Below are 17686 nucleotides of genomic sequence, written 5' to 3' on the forward strand. Positions count from 1 at the left end.
TAGCGGGGGCGGCAGAATAGGGGTTAATAAGTGTAAGGTTAGGGGTGTTTAGACTCGGGGTACATGTTAGAGTGTTAGGTGCAGACGTAGGAAGTGTTTCCCCATAGAAAACAATGGGGCTGCGTTAGGAGCTGAACGCGGCTTTTTTGCAGGTGTTAGGTTTTTTTTCAGCTCAAATGGCCCCATTGTTTTCTATGGGGGAATCGTGCACGAGCACGTTTTTGAAGCTGGCCGCGTCCGTAAGCACCGCTGGTATCTAGAGTTGCAGTGGCGTTAAATTATGCTCTACGCTCCCTTTTTGGAGCCTAACGCACTGAAAACCCAGCCATTCTGTGAACTCTAAATACCAGCGGTATTTAAAAGGTGCGTGGGAAAAAAAGCACGCGTAGCTAACGCACCCCTTTGGCTGCAGAACTCTAAATCTAGGCGTGTGAATTTTAATTTAAAAAAGCCTGATCACATTTACATGTAGGCAGGTAAGTTAGATTTCTAAGATCATAAAACATTTTATTTTCATCTTTGTAATAGCCAATTGGCCAGATTATGAGTTTTGCGTTATGAGTGGCTCGGTAATAACTTGCAAGTTATTTCCACCGCTCACCTTTAAAGGGACAGTAAACCTTAAAAATAATGTTATATAATTCTGCACATAGTGCAGAATTATATAACATAATTTAAGTGCTATAGTTATAAATGCCTTTTTTACCTTTCAATATGTTAAAAATATGGCGCTGTCACAGGAGCGAGCTGCACTTAGTCTTTTGGCGCGGTCGAGCCGGGCTGTGACTATACAGCTGGCCCGATGCGCTGACTAAATATAACAGACCCGCTCAGCAGAGAGCAGAGAGCGGGTCTGTAAAAGCGCCATATTTTTAACATATTAAAAGGTAAAAAAGGCATTTATAACTATAGCACTTAAATAATGTTATATAATTCTGCACTATGTGCAGAATTATATAACATTATTTTTAAGGTTTACTGTCTCTTTAATAGCGCTGCTATTACAGGTTTTCCAAAAACCTGCGTTTGCGGGCAATATGGCAGCGTTGAGCTCCGTACCACACACAAATACCAGCGCTGCTTTGAGCTGGTTTTACGTGCTCGTGCACGATTTCCCCATAGACATCAATCGGGAGAGCCGGCTAAAAAAAAGCCTAACACCTGCAATAAAGGAGCGTAAAGCTCCGTAACGCAGCCCTATTGATTCCTATGGGGAAAGAAAATTTATGTTTAAACCTAACACCCTAACATAAACCCACAGTCTAAACACCCCTAATCTGCTGCCCCTGACATCGCCGATACCTACATTACACTTATTAAACCCTAATCTGCCGCCCCTAACATCGCCGCCACCTACATTACAGTTATTAACCCCTAATCTGCCGCCCCCGACATCGCCACCACCTACCTACACTTATTAACCCCTAATCTGCCGCCCCCAATGTCGCCGTCACCTACCTACACTTATTAACCCCTAATATGCCGACCCCAACGTCGCCGTCGCCGCAACTATACTAAAGTTATTAACCCCTAAACCTCTGGCCTCCCACATCACTAACACTAAATAAATATATTAACCCCTAAACCTAACCCTAAGTCTAACCCTAACCCTAACACCCCTAACTAATATAATTAAAATAAATCTAAATACAAATTACCATTATTACCTAAATAATACCTATTTAAGACTAAATACTTACCAGTAAAATAAACCCTAAGCTAGCTACGATATAACTAATAGTTACATTGTAGCTATCTTAGGTTTTATTTTTATTTCACAGCTAAGTTTGTATTTATGTTAACTAGGTAGACTAGTTAGTAAATAGTTATTAACTACTTACTAGCTACCTATTTAAAATAAATACAAAGTTTCCTGTAAAATAAAACCTAACCTGAGTTAGTGTTAGTTTTTTTTAATGGTTTATTGGGTGGGTTTTATTTTTAGATTAGGGACTTTGGGCAACGGAAAAGAACTAAATGCCCTTTTAAGGGCAATGCCCATCCAAATGCCCTTTTCAGGGCAATGGGGAGCTTAGGTTTTTTAGATAGGATTTTTTTGGGGGTGTTTGGTTGTGTGGGTGGTGGGTTTTACTGTTGGGGGTTGTTTGTATTTATTTTTTAAAGGTAAAAGAGCTGATTTCTTTGGGGCAATGCCCCGCAAAAGGCCCTTTTTAAGGGCCATTGGCAGTTTAGTGTAGGCTAGGGTTTTTTATTTATTTTGGGTGGGCTTTTTTATTTTGATATGGCTATTAGATTAGGTGTAATTAGTTTAAATATTTGATAATTTCTTTTTTATTTTGTGTAATTTAGTGTTTATTTATTTATTTTTATTATTATTTTATAGGTAAGTATTTTTAAATAGGAATTAGTTAGGTAATGATAGTAATTTTTATTTAGATTTATTTTAATTATATTACAGCTTTGTAGCGCAAAACCCATAACTACTGACTTTAGATGGGGATACGAATCTTGTCGGTATAGGCTGTACCACTCACTTTTTGGCCTCCCAGGCAAAACTTGTAATACTGGCGCTATGGAAGTCCCATTGAAAAAGGTGCGGTAATTACGTTGCGTTACGGTCAAAAAGGTGTGCGGTACAGCTATACCTATATGACTCGTAATAGCAGCGGTAGTGAAAAAGCAGCGTTATGAGGCTTTTTCACTCATAACGCAAAACTCGTAATCTAGCTGTATGTTTTCAAAGCAAATAAAATACAATTCTGCCATCTAGTGGCTATAGTAAGTAAATTATATACTGCACTTGAACAAAAATACTAAGCAATTTCCAATAATGACAACTCTTTATATGATCTAATATAACACAAATAGGTAATATATGTGTTTCAAATGCTTATAACTTAAATAAGCATTTTCATTAGGCTGTAGGTCAGTACCATCCCTGACATATTGAAGTGCCTTGGTTTAAAGCCTTACGTTAATAATATTGGGAACACATTTACATACTTCCCATATAGCAATGAGAGTTTTTAGACAATGCTACAGCAATAACGACTGCGCCAAGCTTCATGACATTTCAGTAGACACAACTAGCACCTGTTAAAGGGACAGTACACACCTTGTATTTTCAAAACATTTCTGTTGTGTTGCTATAGATTACACTGGTTTTCAAACCTGTCCCCAGGCCTCCCTAACAGGTCAGATTATGAGGATATCTGAACTGGAGCACAGGTGAAATAATCAGCTGATTAGTAACCATGGTTATTTTACCTGCTCACATCAAAGGTAATCCAGAAAACCTGGCCTGTTGGGGAGGCCTGAGGACAGGTGCTATAGAATAACATATAAGCCAAGTCTTAACATTTTTTAAACAAATTAACACACTTTTTACTACAAAAATATTTCAACCAAACTCCCCCATCATTTTCCTTATTTGGAGGAGCCATTTGGGACTTTAGTCCACAGACAACAAGGCTAGCTACTGTCATAAAATTAGTAATTATAAAATGCATCGTTGTGCAGTTATCACTTAAAGGCAATTAGGGGGAAATATGTAGCAGAGTTAGCTTTAAGAGGTCAGCAAAGTGCATTAGAAGTTCTGAGATTTAGAAAATCCTCAATTTTAAATTATATGAAAAGGGTGCAAAATAAATAATGACAATATATTGCAAAGTTGTTTTAATACACATAACTAAACATTTTATATAAAAACCTCAAGTTGTCCTTTTAAGTCACAAAATCAGTTTATAACAATGTTGCTCACACATCAGGGGCCCGATCCGATATGCAGCATCGCCCGCAGAAGCCGGCGACGCCAAATTTTGCGCTGGTTTGGTATCCTATATACGGCGTAACATAGAAGTTACGCTCGTATATTTCACCCATCGGCCGTAGTTTTTTGGCCCATAGACTGGTGGCGAAAATGGAGAAATCTTACTTCATTTTCACCTCGCCACAAAATGCAGGCGTAGTAAGCCTTACGCTGAGTATTGGAGCCACGTAACCCCCTAAACTGCCTGCAAAATAAAACCTAACACATGCGCAATGTCTATCTACCTGTCAACCGCAATCCCCCACCGCAATCCCTAATAAAGTGTTTAACCCCTAAATCGCCGCTCCCGGACCCCGCCGCCACCTACATTAAATGTATTACCCCCTAATCTGACCCCCTACACCGCCGTCACCTATATTAACTATATTAACCCCTAATCTGATCCCCCTACACCGCCGCCACCTATCTTTAATTTATTAACCCCTAATCTGATCCCCCTACACCGCCGCAACCTATATTAAATTTATTAACCCCTAATCTGAGCCCCCTACACCGCTGCCACCTATCTTAAATTTATTAACCCCTAATCTGAGCCCCCTACACCGCCGCCACCTATCTTAAATGTATTAACCCCTAATCTGATCCCCCTACACCGCCGCCACCTATTTTAAATTTATTAACCCCTAATCTGAGCCCCCTACACCGCCGCCACCTATCTTAACTATATTACTCCCTAAACCTAAGTCTAACCCTAACACCCCATAACTTAATTATTATTTAAATAAATCTAAATAATATTAATATTATTAACTAAATTATTCCTATTTAAAACTAAATACTTACCTATAAAATAAACCCTAAGATAGCTACAATATAATTAATAATTACATTGTAGCTATTTTAAGGTTTATATTTATTTTACAGGTAACTTTGTATTTATTTTAACTAGGTACAATAGCTATTAAATAGTTAATAACCTACCAGCTACCTAGTTAAAATAATTACAATATTACCTGTAAAATAAATCCTAACCTAAGTTACCATTACACCTAACACTACACTATCAATAAATTAATTAAATAAACTACAATTATCTAAACTAATATACAATTAAATAAACTAAACTATATTACAAAAAAACAAACACTAAATTACAAAAAATAAAAAAAGATTACAAGAATTTTAAGCTAATTACTCCTAATCTAAGCTCCCTAATAAAATAAAAAAGCCCCCCAAAATAATAAAATTTCCCTACCCTAAACTAAATTACAAAAGTAATCAGCTCTATTACCTTTTGCGGGGCATTGCCACAAAGTAATCAGCTCTTTTACCTGTAAAAAAAAAGAACAACCCCCCCATTACAACCCACCACCCACACACCCCTACTCTAAAACTCACCCGATCCCCCCTTAAAAAAACCTAAGTCTAACTCCCAAGTGGTCCTTACCTGTCCTGAAGACCGGCGGAGAAGGTCCTGTTCCAGGCGGTGAAGTCTTCTTCCAAGCCGGCGCGGAGCGGAGGAGTTGAAGACCGATGACCGCGGAGCTGAAGACCGTCCACTCTGGAACTGAAGACCGGTGATGCTGGAACTGAAGATCGGCAACGCTGGAACTGAAGACCGCGGAGCCATGGAGCGTGGAGGATCCTCTTCATAGATCTCCGCCGTACACTAAATAGGAATTCAAGGTAAGCGATTAAAAATGGCGTCCCTTGAATTCCTATTGGCTGATTTGAGCCTTCAAATTCAAATCAGCCAATCGGATGAGAGCTACTGAAATTCTATTGGCTGATTTGAATAGCCAATAGAATGTCAGTAGCTCTTATTCTATTGGCTATTCAAATCAAATTTAAGATAGGTGGCGGCGATGTAGGGGGATCAGATTAGGGGTTAATAAATTTAAGATAGGTGGCGGCGGTGTAGGGGGATCAGATTAGGGGGTTAATAAATTTAAGATAGGTGGCGGCGGTGTAGGGGGCTCAGATTAGGGGGTAATACATATAATATAGGTGGCGGCGGTGTAGGGGGGTTAGATTAGGGGGTAATACATATAATATAGGTGGCGGCGGGGTCCGGGAATGGCGGTTTAGGGGTTAATAGATTTATTATTAGGAGTGAGAGGGGAGGATTGCGGATAGAGGGGTATACGTGTCGAGCTATTTTTGGGAGGCGTGTTAGACAGTTACGGGAGATTTAAGACTTTAGTTCGTTTTTTAGGTGGCGGCAGTTTCTAAAGTGCCGTAAGTCCCTGGCGACTCCAGAAATTTGTACTTACGCTTATTTCTGGACATCGCTAGTTTTTTCGACTTACGGCACTTTAGCAACTGTCGGCGCCGTATATGTGATTTATTGATAGTGTAGTGTTAGGTGCAATGGTAACTTAGGTTAGGATTTATTTTACAGGTAATTTTGTAATTATTTTAACTAGGTAGCTATTAAATAGTTATTAACTATTTAATAGCTATTGTACCTAGTTAAAATAAATACAAAGTTACCTGTAAAATAAATATAAACCCTAAAATAGCTACAATATAATTATTAATTATATTGTAGCTATCTTAGGGTTTATTTTATAGGTAAGTATTTAGTTTTAAATAGGAATTATTTAGTTTAATAATATTAATATTATTTAGATTTATTTAAATAATAATTAAGTTGGGGGTGTTAGGGTTAGACTTAGGTTTAGGGGTTAATAAATTTAAGATAGGTGGCGGCGGTGTAGGGGGCTCAGATTAGGGGTTAATAAATTTAAGATAGGTGGCGGCGGTGTAGGGGGATCAGATTAGGGATTAATACATTTAAGATAGGTGGCGGCGGTGTAAGGGGCTCAGATTAGGGGATAATAAATATAATATAGGTGGCGGCGGTGTAGGGGGGCTAGATTAGGGGGTAATACATATAATATAGGTGGCGGCGGGGTCCAGGAGCGGCGGTTTAGGGGTTAATACATTTATTATTAGGAGTGAGAGGGGGGATTGCGGATAGAGGGGTAGACTTTAGTTAGTTTTTTTAGGCGGCGGCAGTTTCTTAAGTCCCGTAAGTCACTGGCGACTCCATAAATTTGTACTTACGCTTATTTCTGGACATCGCTAGTTTGTCCGACTTACGGCACTTTACGCCGTATATGTGATAGCTCGATGTGCGAGGTGAAACTATGGGCGGCGCAGGTTTCCACGCTTGCGCCAAAACCTGCGCCGTACATCGGATCGCGCCCCTGCCGTTTAAAATAAAAGGCAAATCTATTTAAATGCTCAAAGGTTTTTCAGTGCTAGAATGTAACACATTTAAATTAGTGTTTAAATTGTAAATTGTGTTTATTTTTTAACAGAAAATCTGATTAAATCCTATAATGATCAGGGAATAGACCCAGATCTGACTATTACTGGTTATGTTGTCCCAAAAATATTTAATTAAACTTAGAGATAATTTAAGTCGTGAAGAAGGTGCCCAAGCTTTAAAATTCTATTAACAGAGTACTGAATATCCTATATTATAAAAGGCCAAGTGTGTTTGTCTGAAGCCGTCATGCGCAGTAGGACAAACACACTTGGCCTTAGATTGATCTCCTCGCACGCGCACCTCCGTGCAGCAGCGCACAGCTGAGAATAGACCTTGCACGTGCACCTCCGTAAACAGCAGCGAGAGACAGCTGACTCCAGACCCTGGACCTTTACAGTAGCGCGAGTTGTCGCGTGAGGATCAGTTAGAAGCGTCTGGCTGTGGGGAGAGAGAGGGGGGGGAGAGAGAGAGAGGGGGGGAGAGAGAGAGAGAGAGAGAGAGAGAGAAGGGGGGGAGAGAGAGAGAGAGACAGAGGGGGGGGGGAGAGAGAGGGGGGGGAGGGAGAGAGGGGGGGAGAGAGAGAGGGGAGAGAGAGAGAGAGAGAGAGAGAGAGGGGAGATGGAGAGAGAGAGAGAGAGGGGAGATGGAGAGAGAGAGAGAGAGAGAGGGGAGATGGAGAGAGAGAGAGAGGGGAGATGGAGAGAGGAAGAGAGAGGAGAGAGAGAGAGAGAGAGAGAGAGAGGGGAGATAGAGAGAGAGGGGAGATAGAGAGGGAGAGAAAGAGCACAAAAGAGGGGGGAAAGAGAGAGCGCAATAGAGAGGGGGGAGAGAGAGAGCTCAAAAGAGAGGGGGAGAGAGAGCGCAAAAGAGAGGGGGGAGAGAGGGGAGGAGAGAGAGAGAGGGGGGGAGAGAGAGAGGGGGGGGGAGAGAGGGGGGGAGAGAGAGATTGGGGGGGAGAGAGAGAGAGAGAGGGGGGGGGGGGAGAGAGAGAGAGAGGGGAGAGAGAGAGAGAGAGAGAGAGAGAGAGAGAGAGAGAGAGGGGGAGAGAGAGAGGGGAGATGGAGAGAGAGAGAGGGGAGATAGGGAGAGAGGGGAGTGGGAGAGAAAGAGAGAGGGGAGAGAGCGCAAAAGAGAGGGGGGAAAGAGAGAGTGCAAAAGAGAGGGGGGAGAGAGAGCTCAAAAGAGAGGGGGGAGAGAGAGCTCAAAAGAGAGGGGGGAGAGAGAGCTCAAAAGAGAGGAGGAGAGAGAGCGCAAAAGAGAGGGGGGAGAGAGAGAAAGCAAAAGAGAGTAGGAGGGAGAGAACGCAAAGGGTGGGACCACTGTACTGCCAAAAATGGCCCGTTTGAACGGGCTTTAGGACTAGTTTATTTAATATTTGAATAAGTAGTGTGTAAAACCCTAGGAGTGCATGACATCAATGTATTAAAATATAAATGAGAATGTGCAAAGCCTAAATGCAATAATACTGAAAGTACCCAATCTGAAATGTACAGGGAGTGCAGAATTATTAGGCAAATGAGTATTTTGACCACATCATCCTCTTTATGCATGTTGTCTTACTCCAAGCTGTATAGGCTCGAAAGCCTACTACCAATTAAGCATATTAGGTGATGTGCATCTCTGTAATGAGAAGGGGTGTGGTCTAATGACATCAACACCCTATATCAGGTGTGCATAATTATTAGGCAACTTCCTTTCCTTTGGCAAAATGGGTCAAAAGAAGGACTTGACAGGCTCAGAAAAGTCAAAAATAGTGAGATATCTTGCAGAGGGATGCAGCACTCTTAAAATTGCAAAGCTTCTGAAGCGTGATCATCGAACAATCAAGCGTTTCATTCAAAATAGTCAACAGGGTCGCAAGAAGCGTGTGGAAAAACCAAGGCGCAAAATAACTGCCCATGAACTGAGAAAAGTCAAGCGTGCAGCTGCCAAGATGCCACTTGCCACCAGTTTGGCCATATTTCAGAGCTGCAACATCACTGGAGTGCCCAAAAGCACAAGGTGTGCAATACTCAGAGACATGGCCAAGGTAAGAAAGGCTGAAAGACGGCCACCACTGAACAAGACACACAAGCTGAAATGTCAAGACTGGGCCAAGAAATATCTCAAGACTTATTTTTCTAAGGTTTTATGGACTGATGAAATGAGAGTGAGTCTTGATGGGCCAGATGGATGGGCCCGTGGCTGGATTGGTAAAGGGCAGAGAGCTCCAGTCCGACTCAGACGCCAGCAAGGTGGAGGTGGAGTACTGGTTTGGGCTGGTATCATCAAAGATGAGCTTGTGGGGCCTTTTCGGGTTGAGGATGGAGTCAAGCTCAACTCCCAGTCCTACTGCCAGTTTCTGGAAGACACCTTCTTCAAGCAGTGGTACAGGAAGAAGTCTGCATCCTTCAAGAAAAACATGATTTTCATGCAGGACAATGCTCCATCACACGCGTCCAAGTACTCCACAGCGTGGCTGGCAAGAAAGGGTATAAAAGAAGAAAATCTAATGACATGGCCTCCTTGTTCACCTGATCTGAACCCCATTGAGAACCTGTGGTCCATCATCAAATGTGAGATTTACAAGGAGGGAAAACAGTACACCTCTCTGAACAGTGTCTGGGAGGCTGTGGTTGCTGCTGCACGCAATGTTGATGGTGAACAGATCAAAACACTGACAGAATCCATGGATGGCAGGCTTTTGAGTGTCCTTGCAAAGAAAGGTGGCTATATTGTCACTGATTTGTTTTTGTTTTGTTTTTGAATGTCAGAAATTTATATTTGTGAATGTTGAGATGTTATATTGGTTTCACTGGAAAAATAAATAATTGAAATGGGTATATATTTGTTTTTTGTTAAGTTGCCTAATAATTATGCACAGTAATAGTCACCTGCACATACAGATATCCCCCTAAAATAGCTATAACTAAAAACAAACTAAAAACTACTTCCAAAACTATACAGCTTTGATATTAATGAGTTTTTTGGGTTCATTGAGAACATGGTTGTTGTTCAATAATAAAATTAATCCTCAAAAATACAACTTGCCTAATAATTCTGCACTCCCTGTATAGTGATATAAAATACAATGCACAAAGTGTAATTGTAACAAAACTCTCATATCATGCAATGCTTTATTGCACTGGGCTTCTCTCCGCTTCACATACATAAATGAGAGAGATCTCACAGTGATGGAGAGTTCCACCTTTTTTCTTTTGAATATTCAGTGAGTTTAGCCTTTGTGAAGTCTTAACTACAATTTCTCTCCAAGCTGGAGAACCTTTGAATATCAGAGCCTAAGAGAGCATAGAGATGCAAAAAGAAAATGTTCTAATGTGTTAGAGAATTTTATTATTGCACTGCTGCTTGCATATAGCTATGTGTTAACTTTTACAATGAGTTTAAACACATAGTTAAAGTCAGCTCCATAGCAGCCCTACACAACTGATCCCTAGCTGAACACATCTGGTGAGCTAATGGCATGACGTACTGTATAGGAGTTATATGTGTGCGTAGATAGCAGCAAATTTCTGCAATATTTACCAGCGACCTTAGCATTAAATCAGTGTAATTACAGATCTTTATAATTGATACTATTGTTATTATCCATTATATTTTCTGTTCTGTATAACAATCTCATTGTTATGTATTAATGATTCTATTCAATGTGTTCTTTATATTGTAAAACACCCTATTTTTTTGTAAAACTTAATTAAAAAATGTGCTGGTTATTGCTACAAGCAGATACATATATATTTGCTGCCCATCGCTGAGCTACTTACCCCCTTCCTTGGAGACTATGGAAGTGCGCTCAATGCTGCCCAGCAATGCTGTTGACTTGTAATACCAACCCACATTAGCGTGCGCTGGTTTTACAAAGTGGAGCGCTAACATCGCTTTTTGGCCCTAAGTGTACAAAGTTGTGAGTTTGAATATCACCTGCATTTTATTATGACTCTGTACAGTTTGTTTTTAATACGTATATTGATTTATAAAATAAATACTGAAGTCAAATAGTGTCCTGTCTCTCTATTCTCGTTTTTAGAAAGAGTACACAGATATCTGAACTCTGGAGCAATATGAATCATCTACTGACGCAGTGAATGATCTTTAGTACAAAACAGTAAGGGCATGAAATGAGACTTTGTCAATAAATAACCACTGTGATACATTGATACCTTGTCCACTAATATAACTATCCCTCTCAAGGGCCCGCTGCCAGCTGATATGTGGGCACAAGTCCAGCTGCTGTTGTGATATGAGACTTAACAGATTGCATCATAGTGTTGCTCTGCTTCCATCTATAGATCCATATGTGACAAGGTTAGCAAACATTTTAACCCCTTATATGACAGAGTTGGTGACATAAGATTGCAAAAGAAAAACCTTCTAATATGTTTTCCTTTTGCACTTTTATAAACCTTTAATATATTGACACCTAAAAAAAGAGACATGAACCACAATTTTTTTTCCCATGGTTCAGAGAAAGGGGGAAAAAAGTTCCAGTTTATTTATATTATGACAGTTCCTTTGGTATCCTTTTAGACCACTAGATGGCAGCACTGCTATCATACAATGATCCAGACATGTTCACACTACCTACCCAGGTCTCCTACTCATTAAAGGATACTATGAGAACAAAGCATATTTAATAAAAAAATAAACTGGAGACTTGTTGAACCCCTTGAGTGCTAACGATGGCTCTGAGCCGTCGCAAATTGTCTCAGTCAGGTGTTAACGACGGCTCAGAGCCATCGCTAGCTCTTTACCACCTTGAGGGAGATCTGAGGGCTCCCACCGCTCCTACCCTGGTGATCGGGCCTATAGTGACAGGCATCGCCTGAGCTTCACGTTAAGCGCGGTGATGTCACGCACAATGACGTGATCACGTCACGGCACAACTTTATTTAAAAATTACAATGACAAGTATAGAGAAAGGGGCATGCTGCTTAGAAGCCTGTATCTCAGGCATCTAAGCAGCTACAGACCCTCAAGACCCACCGTTGGTAATTGCCTAACCTTTCCAACAGTGTAAGTCTTGGGTATCTGAAAAAATAAATTAAAAAAAGTTAAAAAAATATATATATATTTAAAAAAAAAAAACTCAAATCAGCTTAGCATCCAGGTGGGAAATTGCTTAGCACTCAAAGGGTTAATATTCCCTGCTCTGTCTGAATCATGGGAAAAAATGTTGGGATTCATGTCCCTTTCAATTACTAAAATTTAACCCTCACAGTTTTAAAGGTACATAAAAGGTGTAGAAATCAAATCAATTGATTATCAACAGAAAAACAGCATGTTATATTATATATTGAGTTAATGTATATGGAACCATTAGAAAATGGACTAGAAAATATAAGAAGCATAATGAACAAGTTAACACAGTTTAGAATACAAAACATTTAATTGCACTGTTTTATTGCACTTTTTATTTTACTTAAAGGGACACTAAACCCAATTTTTTTTCTTTCTTGATTCAGATAGAGCATGCAATTTTAAGAAACTTTCTAATTGACTCCTACTATAAATGTTTCTTCGTTCTCTTGATATCTTTATTTAAAAAGCAGGAATTTAAAACTTAGGAGCCGGCCCATTTTAGGTTCAGCACCCTGGATAGTGCTTCCTTATTAGTGGCTACATTTAGCAAACCAATAAGCAAGCAAAACCCAGGTTCTCAACCAAAAATGTGCCGGCTCTTAAGCTTTACATTCCTGCTTTTTAAATAAAGATAGCAAGAGAACGAAGAAAAATTGATAATAGGAGTAAATGAGAAAGTTGCTTAGAATTGCATGCTCTATCTGAATCATAAAATAAAGACTTTGGGTTTAGTGTCCCTTTCTGTTATTTAATTTGCTTTACTTCTTTCTTTTTCCTTCATGTCTTCTCTTTGTATGAGAAATTCATAACGCTCTAATGTATATCTTAATTGAAAAGTCAATAAAAAAAATCATTGGGTTCAGTATCCCATTAAGCTTACAAATAAAAACAAAATATGGGCAGAATCAATGGGTTGTCTAGTTCTTGTCTAGCATCAAGATGTGTGTCGCTATTACCTTTAATTCATAGGTTTCCCTACTCCACATACTGCTTGATTATTTTATGTTCTTTCAGCAGGTTTAGCTTACATAATTATCCACCTATCACTGGCCATATCCTGCATGTAAACAGCACAGGAACACAGCCTGGTGCGTCCCTTTAACTACGTATTTTATTATTATTATACTTTATTTATGAAGTGCTGTCCATGAATACAATTCATTTAAATAAAACAATAATATAAAACTTGTAGTAGACAGGGCAAACATTTACAAACACATACAGGAGGAATTGAGTGCCCTATTCCCGTGGGAATTTACAATCTAGAATTTAACACTTGGCAAGGATTAACCACTTAGCAATGAGCATTTGTTTACTACTACAGTATTTTTCATTGCAACCATATATGTTGGAGATGTAAAATTTGCAGTTATCTTATTACTAGAAGGGGATTGGTCACATGGTGCAGTGGCATCTCGGATTGTTTGGACGTTTTTAAAGCTTTTGGACTCTGAAAGCCCTGAGTGGAATGGAGTAAAATTTCACCCACGTGTCCTTAGCATGGCCCTTTAAAGTGAGATTTCTCCAAACAAGATGGCCACTGCGAATAGTCACCATTTACATACGTAATTGTAAATATATTGCCCTGTTCAGCAATGTAACAATGTATTCGCCACAAGCTGCTCTTCTAACTGTATTCTTTTGTCACCACTGCAATATAGTTATGTCTGGCCACCTGCATTGCTGCTTGACCAGAGTTAAAGTTCCCCAAAAAATGTTAAAAAGCTTAGAAATTCCGAAATTAAAGGGACACTGAACCCAATTTTTTTCTTTCCTGATTCAGATAGAGCATGCAATTTTAAACAACTTTCTAATTTACTCCTATTATCAATTTTTCTTCGTTCTCTTGCTTTCTTTATTTGAAAAAGAAGGCATCTATCTAAGCTATTTTTTTGATTCAGGACCATGGAAAGCACTTGTTTATTGGTAGGTGAATTTACCCACCAATCAGCAAGAACAACACAGTGTGTTCACCAAAAATGGGCCGGCATCTAAACTTACATTCTTGATTTCAAATAAAGATACCAAGAGAATGAAAAGAATTTGATAATAGGAGTAAATTAGAAAGTTGCTTAAAACTGCATGCTCTATCTGAATCACAATAAAAAAATTGGGTTCAGTGTCCCTTTAAGCTCACCCATAAAAGAATATACTGTATAATATTAGACTATTTCATAAAATTCTGTGGGGTGGGGAGTTTAAAGGGACATGATAACCAAAATTTTTATTTCATGATTCAGATAGAAAAAAACCCAATTTTTAACAATTTACTTAAAATGATCTAATTTGCTTAATTCTTAAGATATCCTTTGTTGAAGAATTGACAATGCACATGGGTGAGAGCCAAACACACGAGGCATCTATGTGCAGCCACCAATCAGCAGCTACTTATTTAGATATGCTTTTAAACAAAGGATATCAAGAGAATGAAGCAAATTAGATAATAGAAGTAAAGTGGAAAGCTGTTTAAATTTATAAGCATGATCTTTCTAAATCATGAAAGAAAGAAATTGGGTTTCAAGTCCTTTTAATTATTTCAGAATTCCCATGCCTCAAAATGTTTAAAGGGACATGAACCCCTTTTTTTCTTTCATGATTTAGATAAAGCATAAAATTGTAAACAACTCTCCATTTTACTTCTATTAACAATTTAGCTTCATTCTCATGTACTGGGAGCTAGCTGAACACATCGGTAAGCCAATGACAAGAGGCATATATGTGCAGCAACCAATCAGCAGCTAACCCCCAGCTCCCCAGCCTACCTAGGTATGTTTTTCAACAAATGATACAAAGAGAAACTCTGACATTAAGGGTATGTTTTTTTTATTGTAAATAATGTATATATAAAAATACATGCAGTATAAATATATTAGTAATTTAACCTCTTGATTGCTACAAACAGACGAGTGATCAAGGATTTAAAGGGACACTGAACCCCAATTTTTTTCTTTCATGATTCAGATAGAGCAGGCAATTTTAAGCAACTTTCTAATTTACTCCTATTATCAATTTTTCTTTGCTCTCGTGCCATCTTTATTTGAAAAAGAAGGCATCTAAGCTTTTTTTTGGTTCAGGACTCTGGACAGCACTTTTTTATTGGGGAATGAATGTATCCACCAATCAGCAAGAACAACCCAGGTTGTTCACCAAAAATGGGTCGGCATCTAAACTTACATTCTTGCATTTCAAATAAAGATACCAAGAGAATGAAAATCCTTTTATTAACAACATATAGTGTTTAACTTCTTGTCAACCACACACACAGCAAAACCACATCATGTTTTCTAATCAAGGTTCCCGAGTTGTCTATGGTGGAACAAGGACTCCAAAAACCTCTCAGCTTCCCAATTGCATTAGATCACTAAACCATTTGCCAGATGGACGTACATGATGTAACATCCGGTGTGTTATTCATAGTTCCTATATCACATGTGACGTTACGAACCTTCACCCAGATGAAGTTCTATATATATTCTCCAGAAAGATATAAATAAACTAGAAGCTGTCTAAAGGAGGGCTACTAAAATGGGACATGGTCTAAAATATAAAACATACAGAGAAAGATTATTTGATCTAATTATGTATAGTTTAGAGGATAGAAGAGAAAGAGGTGACATGATAGAAGCCTTTAAATATATGAAGGGATTTAATAAAGTGGAAGTTGAAAGCATTGTCCACAAAAAAAAAAGAAAAAGAAATACCAAAAGAAGGGGCCACAATCTTAAAGGGACATTGCAGCTGAAATTGGAATCCAAATGGATGCATTTCAGTTTTCAATAGAAGCACTTTTGTAATATACATGTATAAGAAAAAATGCTTCTGATAAAACTTATAGCTGTTCAAAAGTGTATTTAAGTATGCACCGTGCACAGCACTTGCCCAGAGAGCCTAAGGGCTCGATTTATCAAGCCCCTACGGCTGCAAGTTCTCACAAGAACTTGCTCGCCATAATTTATCAAGCAGCGGTCACCAGACTGCTGCTTCCCTAAGCTCTTCGCCACCTCTAAGGTGGCGAAATTCAATCTCCGCGGTCGAGTCAGATCAAGGAGATTGACAGCTCCTGCCCGCCCGTGATTGGCTGTGCGCGGGCAGGGGGCGGGATTGCACGCAAGCGCAAAATTGCACTTGTGTGCAATGGTGATTACCTGCTGGTAAATTCGCCCCGCCACAGGCGAGCTGAGGCATACAGGGGCGCGTATACGCTTTGGTAAATCGAGCCCTAAGGGTTTTGTATCATCTGGTAATGACTACATTTGTTATTTGTGGACATGATACAAGCCCCAGTGGCACTCTGAGCAGATACAGTATTTAAAATGCTGATGCAATGAGAATATCTAGCTATGCTTCACATGCACATGCACATAAAAATGTTAACACTAAAACAGTGATAAATTTTACTAGAAGCATTTTTGCCAATACATGTATATTACAAATATGTTTCTATTCAAATATGTAATTCATCTATGTGCATTTAAATTTTGAACGGAATGTCCCTTTAAAGGGACATGAAACCCATATTTTTTCTTTCATGATTTAGAAAGATCATGCAATTTTAAACAACTTTCTAATTTACTTTTATTATCTAATTTGCTTCATTCTCTTGATATCCTTTGCTTAAAGCATATCTAGATAGGCTCAGTAGCTGCTGATTGGTGGCCACACATAGATGTCTTGTGTGATTGGCTCACCAATGTGCATTGCTATTTCTTCGCAAAGGATATCTAAAAAAATTAAGCAAATTAGATAATTGAAGTCAATTTGAATGTTGTTTAAAATTGTATTCTCTATCTGAATCATGAAATCATATTTTTTAGATTTAATGTAATGGTAGCAGCTTCAGTAAAAATGTGAGGAAGCATTTTTTTTTACAGAAATAGTGGTGGATTCAGGGGATAAACTTCCAATAGAGGTCGTACACACAGGAACTGTAAACAAATTAAAAAATTCTTGGGACATGCATAAGGCCATCCTAAGAAAACATGTAATATTGGTAGACTAGTGAGCCCGGCAGTAGCCGGGGCAGTGACTGGGCCAGCGAGCCCTCAAATGGGTGGACTGATATCCGAGGTTCAGAGGGAGATACAGTGGCGACTGGCGCTCTATGAGACCACCCCACCTCAGGAGATTATCACCCAGATAATTGTTGACGCAACCCGCCTCAAGATGTTGGAGGTCCAGAAGGCCATGGGGGAGCCATGTCAGTCGATCTGGGGCCTGCTCCCCCTCCAAAGAAGCTACCACATGAGGCTTTCCGCGCCTTTAAAGACGGAGACGAGGAGATAGCCTGGTACTTGCAAGTATTTGAGATGCAGTGCGAACTGCAGGTCATCGCCAGTGCTGACAGAGTTACCCTCCTGATTGGGAAACTATCGGAAAGAGTCTTAGATGCCGGGTGAAAGAACGCATCCTAGCCCGATACGCCATCACACCGGAGGCTCACCGGCTGAAGTTCCGAGGATTGAGGAAGAAAGAGGGACAGCCTTTCACTGAGTGGGCGCATCAGTTCACCCGCTCCTTGGACTACTGGTTCTCAGGCTACCAAGTAACCACCCAGGCTCAAGCCTCCCAGCTCATTCTTCTGGAACACTTTTATGAGCACT

This window comes from Bombina bombina, chromosome 2 (assembly GCF_027579735.1).
Source record: "Bombina bombina isolate aBomBom1 chromosome 2, aBomBom1.pri, whole genome shotgun sequence".
Taxonomy (NCBI): Eukaryota; Metazoa; Chordata; class Amphibia; order Anura; family Bombinatoridae; genus Bombina; species Bombina bombina.